Genomic DNA, 8,151 nt, shown 5'->3' on the forward strand with positions numbered 1-8,151 from the left:
CTGCCTGATTTTACATAAACGGACATTCCAATTATGTAATAAATGCTGATAATTCGTGGTATTCAGAAACGAATTCCGCACCCTGACTGATGTATGCTGGATCCACTTGAACCTGGAAATCGCCAATATATTAAAATTAGGGACGGGATACACTACAGACGCATTAAGGGCCGATCTCGCTGTGTAATCAGCCACTTCATTCGAATGAACACCTGCATGACCAGGGGCCCAGACAAAACGGGCTTCATTCAATATACACGGAACAAAAAATAATGCAGTAATCAACTCAAAAAATACCTTTGTGAAGTTTCAAGCTATATTAATACAGATAACAATCAGCAAGAATTATTACTAGTGATACATGACATAGAATTTTGTGCACAGTCAATCCAAGAGCTAAAAATTCTGCAACGAATTTAAGAATATAATCTTAGATACGGACAGAATAACTCCATGTCAAATCCTGCGAAAATATGCCAACTGCAGCCTTTTCTTGGCTGACTGGGGCATCTATATATATATATATATATATATATATATATATATATATATATATATATATATATATATATATATATATATATATATATATATATATATATATCGCTATGATGGGGGTATTTTTCCAGGTGATTAGAAAGAATTAAGACCGTTGAAAATGTTTGGAGGCTCATCCATGAGAGGGGAAAATGTCATAGTGAAACTCTACTGCGGCCAGCGTGTCATCACCTGGCACAAAGAACTCAGGTCACACTGATTGGCGCTAAAAATTTCTCTATATTAGCATAACTTGTGGCTGTTTATAGCGTGGCCAATGATAAGATAAGAATAAGGTCGGTTGGGATGCAAAAGTGGGAGCAATCACAAAAGAGGCCGGGTCTAGAGACCTGATGAAAGTTTGGACCGTGAGTAGTTGGAAGCAGGAGGTTAAGTCGGGGATACGGGCTTCCAGATAAAGCACAGCGTTTGAAACGAATGTTGGAAGACCATATCAAAAATGTAGTGCGCGCTTTTCCAATAACGCTAAAGGATGAAGTTTGTATTTTGCGCTGCCAGCGAACAGAATACAAAATAAAAACAAGTATTGGTCTTACATAGGTTTTGTAGAGGAAGAATAAAGTATCACGACGCCTTCAAAATTTGTTATTTATAATTCGTATCGGCCGCCCAAGAGCGCGTCCTACTTTGTATCCGGGGAAAATACAAGCACACCACATTTATTGACATTAAGGGATAAATTCACATGTTCCAGTCAGACTTCAATCTCATCCAAATATTCTTGCAGGGTGTGGTATAGGGCATGGATATCCAAAGTCGAGGTGAAAAAAGCTATATCGCCGGCATAAACAAAAACTGTTATGTTTGGACAGGATGGGGATGTCATTTACCAAAATGTTAAAACGAAGCGGTGAAAGGACAGATCCTTGTGGCACACCCGTTCATTGCTGATACATGTTAGAGCAGAGGGTTCCGTCTGTGCAGTAAAATTTCTATCATGAAGAAATTAGCATATCCATTGATAAATACATGATGTAACAAAGCAAGGTTGTTAAGATCGACCGCCTGTTCTCCACTGTCGTAAGCCTTAGCAACATCAAGTGTCCCCAGATCTGAGACTTCCCACCTGCGTAGCAAGAGACGGATTCGGCTCCCTAGATCTACGTGCGTGGACCATATGGAGCAGCCGTGTCGAAAGCCAATCTGTACTGGGATGAGACAGTTAACTTCATGAACATGCTTGCTAGACAACTATGCACTATTCGTTCTATTAATTTGGCTAAATTTGAAGTTAATGCAATTATCCAAATATTATCTAAGACATGTCACTTCGCCGCATCTTTCAACAACAAAATAACTTTCGCCCCTTCCAAATGTCGGTAATGCAAGGATTTGCCAATGAAGAGTTCACAATGTCGAAAAGGTCATTTGTAAAATCTTGGGCTAAGATTTTAATCATTCCAACAGTGACACTGTCGTGTCCTGGAGCTGCAGATTGCATCGTTGTTAAGGTTGATAGCAGCTCTGACGAGGAAACCTCAGTAACGTCTGAGCAGGGAGCTAGTGTACACAAAAAGTTGTTTCTGGAATCGTAACGCCAATCCATGAGCAATGCACTCCAGGGTTTGCTTAGCCTTCTGTGGCGCAATCACTATTGAATTAGTGAGATTGAAGACTGGTGAAATTTTGTTATGCTCCATGAACCTATATATACAGATCCTTCCGATTGCCTGGGCTTGAGAGATATGTGTCTAAATTTTGGTTATACTCCTTCTTTGCTTTTGCAATTGTCCTTTTGAAAGATGCAGATAAGAATTTATAATTTAAACAATTATGAGGACTCTGGTTGTAAGATAGACTCTTCCAGGCAACTTTTCTAAGACGATAGGCTTTCTCGCATTCTTGTGTCCACCAGGGAGATGGCTGTTTGGTAGAGGTTTTCCGCGCGTACAGTAAATAATGATTGCCCTATTGCATTTTGCAGAAAGGAAACTGTCTGCTTAACTATGTCGTACCGGCTTGCACTAACTACCGAAGCAAGAGAACCGGATATCAATATTTTATAGGTAATGTGATTGACAAATCTGTGTGTTCCACCAATATTTATATATGGAGATATATACTAACGTTATCAGAAAATGATCTCTAGATGTGCCAGAATCCTCTGTGAACCAATATGTTACTACCAGCCCACCCATTGATAAGGTTAAGTTAATGACTGAGCGGGAAATACCTTGCATAAATGTAACAGCTCCGGAATTGCAACAGCGCACACCATTTGTAGACATCGACGACCAGAGAAGCTGGCCGCAGCAATTTGTCTGACTGTCCCAGTTACTATGATACGAATTAAAATCCATCCAAACAGTCTGTCCAAATCACACCTTAAGGGGAGTAGACATTAGCTATTTTTATTGTGGCACACGAAATACTGATCGCTAAAAGCTCACAGTGATGACGTACATTTTATAAGATATAGACACCTGATGACATATACTTTTGAATATCATTGTTGCCAATCCGCCTCATCTGCAGGTATTTCGATCGGCTCTGAAGAATCTGAAATTTCCAATTAAAAATTATTTAGAGGGAGATAGCCACGTTTCTTGAAGAAGTACGATATCAGGATTATGCTTGTGAAGAAGTAATTCTAAATCAATAAGGGGAGACAGAACGGAGCGGCAATTCTATTGTAAAAATTTCAGACCTGCCATGATTGCAGATCAATCAAAGAGGCAGTAATAGAGGACTTCAGTCTGAGGGAGGACTTTTAGTGATATTTTGTTTGTTTTCTTTTTAGCTGAGGTAGATTAGACTTTTGTGGTGATTAAGCACGGCGCTTCTGGGACGGGCACGTCATCTCAACATCTGTGGCGCAGATTTCAGTGCGATGTATATTACTGGAAACACTGATGTAAGCTTCTGCCTGAGAATCATCAGGAAGGGCTGTTAAACGGGTAAGCACTGTCTGTACAAGCTGGCAGAGATGCAGACATTGATGCCGGATCCAGTGTTGATGATGGCACTGACTGTGCTGCTACCATCTGAGCCAACGCCTCAGAAAAGGTGGTCATCATAAGCTCAACCGCAGTATTGAGGGCTTTTTCCACAGTCGATACAGTTTATGTTGCCAAACTGGACTCCATGTCCCTAACAGAGCAACGGACACGACTAACCTGCGGCTCTTTTTCTGTCCAAAAGCGCATATGCATCTGCTCTTGATTAGCGCTTCTCTCTTATTGTCTCTAACGAGTTCTGTTCTTCACTTCGTTTTGGGCTGTCGGCATAATCTGCTGTATATATGGTTGTTATTGCTTACGCAACAATGAGGCTGATCTGAAATGCAGTTGTCAAGTGAATGGTTTTGTGCACACTTACGACAGCGGGTAGCAGACTTACACGCTTTGACACTATGTCCAAACCGCATGCAGTTTGTGCATTGCAGGGGGCGGGGATGCAGAGGGTCCACACGATATACAGTAGGCCAAATTCTAATCCATCAGGAAAGAGGAACCCGCAAAAGTTGTTATTACCGACTCTGTAGGAAATCGCGAGCATTTCCCCCTTCGACTGCATCGATAGATAGAAAGTACTCCAACTCCCGCATCCTGATTTCCAGTGGGGAACATGCTGGGTAGATACTACACACAATACATTTGACACATGCTAGCTATTCAGGAATGAATGCCTTAACCGGCACTGAACTGAAATTTTTGCATTGAAGCAAGTCTATCACACAAGCAATGTCTGATGACTTGCAAACAATGCCTCTACGACCGAAAAGCCGCACATCAGAAATCTGCAAGTGATGGGCCGTGAGACATCTTAGTTCCTGTTGAATTATTTTTGGAGTTTTCATTTTGATCATACCGTCACCGATCGGGACAAGAGCCACAAGAATTGCCTCAATTTTCTCTCTCTCTTTTTTTTTTTAGAAGGATTGAAGTGGCAGACCTTAGGCTGGCAAGCTGGCAAGCTGGCAAGCTGGCAATCTGGCAATGTGGCAAGCTGGCAAACCACGCTGCCGACTCTCCGCGTGGAGAGGCCAAAGACATGACTCTTCACAAACGCGCCCTCAGGTTTACATGCCCTAATCCTTAATCTAAACCTTGGCCAAAACTCCACGCAGAACGACCTCACCGGTGTTGAAGTACAGTACCTCATCACAACGACTGGTTTTATGTCCCGATGCCCATCAACAACACTAGCCCTCCTCTTTCAACCAGAAGAAGGATTCTTGATCATAAAAATACCTGACAGCTAGAAAGAGGCAGTGTTCTATGTAAACGCGAAGTGCATAAATAAGCCATAAACATAATTCAGCGCACATAATACAAGCACGCACAGAAAGCTCTTAGTATATATCACGGTAACTTTCAATGCCATCCAATTTGAAACATGCACTGGCACAACATTCGAAGGGGATGCCTTGCTTAGTCGTACTGTACTGCGCTCGAACTGCGCACCGAGGAGGACATTTTCCGCATTTACCAGTGGTCTTGGGCTTCAAACGAGACCTTATAGTTAATACACGTTTCCGCAGACAGCGTGTAATTTAATTCTCATACATATGTCCTTCAAAAGCTATATCCAGCCCTCCAGGAAATTGTATTATGATGAATGCACAACATACGGCGCGTTCGAGCACTCTAGAGAAATTCGCGGATGACTTACGCTTATAGAAACACGAATCACCTGAAAATAATGAAAGATTGTCACAACTGTTTCTTTCTAAGGACATAAAAGAAGTAGTATTTCGCAAACGCATTAAAGGCCCCATCCTCAAGAAAACCCAGAGTAGGCGTTCTCGTCGTTGTGGCTGTGAGCCGAAAATCACGGGCATGACATTTTCAGGTGACATGGCCGCATACTCACTGGTCGTCCGCTTGTGAGACGTCACGAATCACTATACCGTATGAGATGGCCGAGTTGAAAGGTGCCCTTAAGATGGGAGGATGAAATTGGCATACAGCGTTCCCAAGTTCCCTTGGATCCCAAGCTATAGCCTAGCACGCTGCCCATAGACCACGCAGGCAGACTCGTAAGGCCTCGTTAAAGTGGACATTTATATCTAAGCTAGGTGGTCTTTCAATCATTATTGCATTTCATGACAGCATTCTAATGACTACATGTATGATGATAGACGCACAAATGAAAGACTGCTGAATGAGCGAGCAGCAGAGTGAATGGACGCAAACAAGGATTTGTAAGGGAAGCCCGAAAACGGGAGCCGTTTTCCTCTGTCGCGCAGCACCCTTAAAGGCGGAGCTTACGTGCACATAATTACTTGTACTTAAATACTACATACATCTAAATAAATTCTACGAAAGGTGTTTATCTGGAAGGTCATTGTTCTCTGATCACATTTCTTCAATTTGGAGTACCATTCAGCGCTCAGTAGGAGGACAGTAAAAGCAATAGTAAAAAATTAAGAGGGCAAGTTAAAGCTAGTTGGTTTGTGGGGATTAGCGTCCCAAAGCGACTCGAGCTATGAGAGACGTTCTAGTGGAGGGCTCCGGAAATTGCGACCACCTGGGGGTACTTTAACGTTCACTGACATCGCATAGCACACGGGAGCCTTGCTTTTCGCCTCCATCGAAAAGCGGCCGCCGCGGCCGAGATTCAATCCACAGTAGTCGAGCGCCCTAACTACTGCACCACCACGGCGGGGCACTTAAAACTACTGTTTTTGTTCGATCCACATATCGAGGGGATGAGAAGGGAGCGCTGCGGTTCACTTCGAACTTTTCGGGTGGATCCCCAGTTTATTTCCGGTGATGGCCCGGGCCAAGCAGAAATTTCGAAGTTCACCCCCAAATTTCAAACTTGGCTGAAGTGTTGCTTAAATTATTTGAGAGTGGGCCTTGCTATTGTGGCATTTGGCCTGGGTCTACACAGTAGTTTGAGGGAGGAATACTGGTATGGTAAGAAACCGAAACATTTAAGATGGGTCGACAAGGGGCTCTTTCCAATTTGCAGCCATTTCGTGATCGATCCCCGTGAATGATTGATCACTTCATAGTCTATAGCTTGACCAAACTGAGGCTTCTGAAATTACTTTTTTCAGATGGAAGCCGCCGCCGCATGTTTCTCAGGGCAAGACATAGAATGCTCTCTCTAATATTAAAAAATTTCTATTGCTGCTAAACATAATTACGGGAAAGTGTCAGTCACATCCTTTACACTATTTGAACGACTAAAATAAAAAGCTTTTTCTCGCTCACGGTTTGCATCGCCGGCAACAAGCGGCAGTCTTGTTTTCAAAATAACACAAAACAAAAAAAAAAAAACTCAAAATAATAAACGTTGTAGCTGGTATTTCATGGGTCGTTTAAAGCCACACGGCGTTGGTATGAGTTCAGACGCTTAGGGAATGTGGTGCGTACGTACGTCTGTGGTCATCACGAATTATATTTTCCGGCCTTCTCTAGAATATCTTGCCATTTAAACTATCTGGCATAGATCAACTGTAATTATTAACGTACGCTACATCCATTCACTGCAAAACCTGTGCGACTACCCTTAAAGCGCTCTCTGTCTTGCAGCTCAGACTAATTTTCAGGCATGCCCTAACGCCCACCTGATGGATGACATCGTATTTACAGCTGCAGCCATGAAAATTGACAAGGTGCTTCCACACACGCCTGCCAAGCCTAGTGCGCTTTCATGCATCACGTCGAGAGGTGAAAATGAAAGGAGGGAAAGAATGCAGAGAGCATAAATACAAAGCAGATAGGTTTACGACTTGCGTAAAGTGGCTCAAACCATACATGTTCTGAGGATCGCAGAGTTACAGCTCGGCAAGTATCTTCAGATTGCCCATAGCCTTGAGAGCGCATTTTAGGGGAGCCTTGCGCTGCCCGCCATGTTTGCTAAGCTATAAATTTCTACTTTTGCACGGCCGTCTTGCTCACTTTAAGGCGAACCAATATTAGCGACTTTCTATGTAATAAAAGGCACCGGCGTAATATGTTGCGAATGAAAACCTACCCTGGCACGCGAATTAAATAGGTAATAGCACAATGCAGTTCCCAGTCGAAAAAAAACTACAGATCCTTGTCAAAAATACGACAAAATATTTTGTAGTTCTGTCGTAAACGTCAAATTTTTCTGTAGTTCTGTAGTTTTTCTGTAGTATATTTCTGTTGCCTGTAGTTCTGTACCACTTTTCTGTTGTAACTACCGACATTTCTGATGTTACTACAAAACGTTCTGTTATCACAACAGGTTTCCTGTCAAAAACCACACAGAAATTCTGTCGTAACAACAGAAACTTTTCTGTTGTTTTTTCCGACTGGGAATTCATGTATAAAAATGCCACAAACCTCCTCACAAAACATTGCGCAAAAGTCGAGTCAAATGAGTGTTGTAAAGAAAAGCGTCTAAGCATGTGGTCGGTATTTGCTAAAGGAATGCTGCAAACCATGTGGGGAAGTGGGGAAACAACCGGGGCAACTCATATTTGATTCTTACAGAAGAACGCAAGACCACTCAGCTCTTTCATTTCCGAGAAAGAGTAGAGCTCCAGAAGCTTCGTGAATGTGTCCACACCAGTGCCTCTTTCGTTCTTCACTATTTAATCGCCACCTGCGTCGATAGGTTCACGAACTGCAAGCACCAGTTATTCGTATGAGGCAGTATAAGATAGGTTCG

The sequence above is a fragment of the Amblyomma maculatum genome, chromosome 4 (assembly GCF_055883805.1).
Source record: "Amblyomma maculatum isolate TAMU_Amacu chromosome 4, ASM5588380v1, whole genome shotgun sequence".
NCBI classification, from domain to species: Eukaryota; Metazoa; Arthropoda; class Arachnida; order Ixodida; family Ixodidae; genus Amblyomma; species Amblyomma maculatum.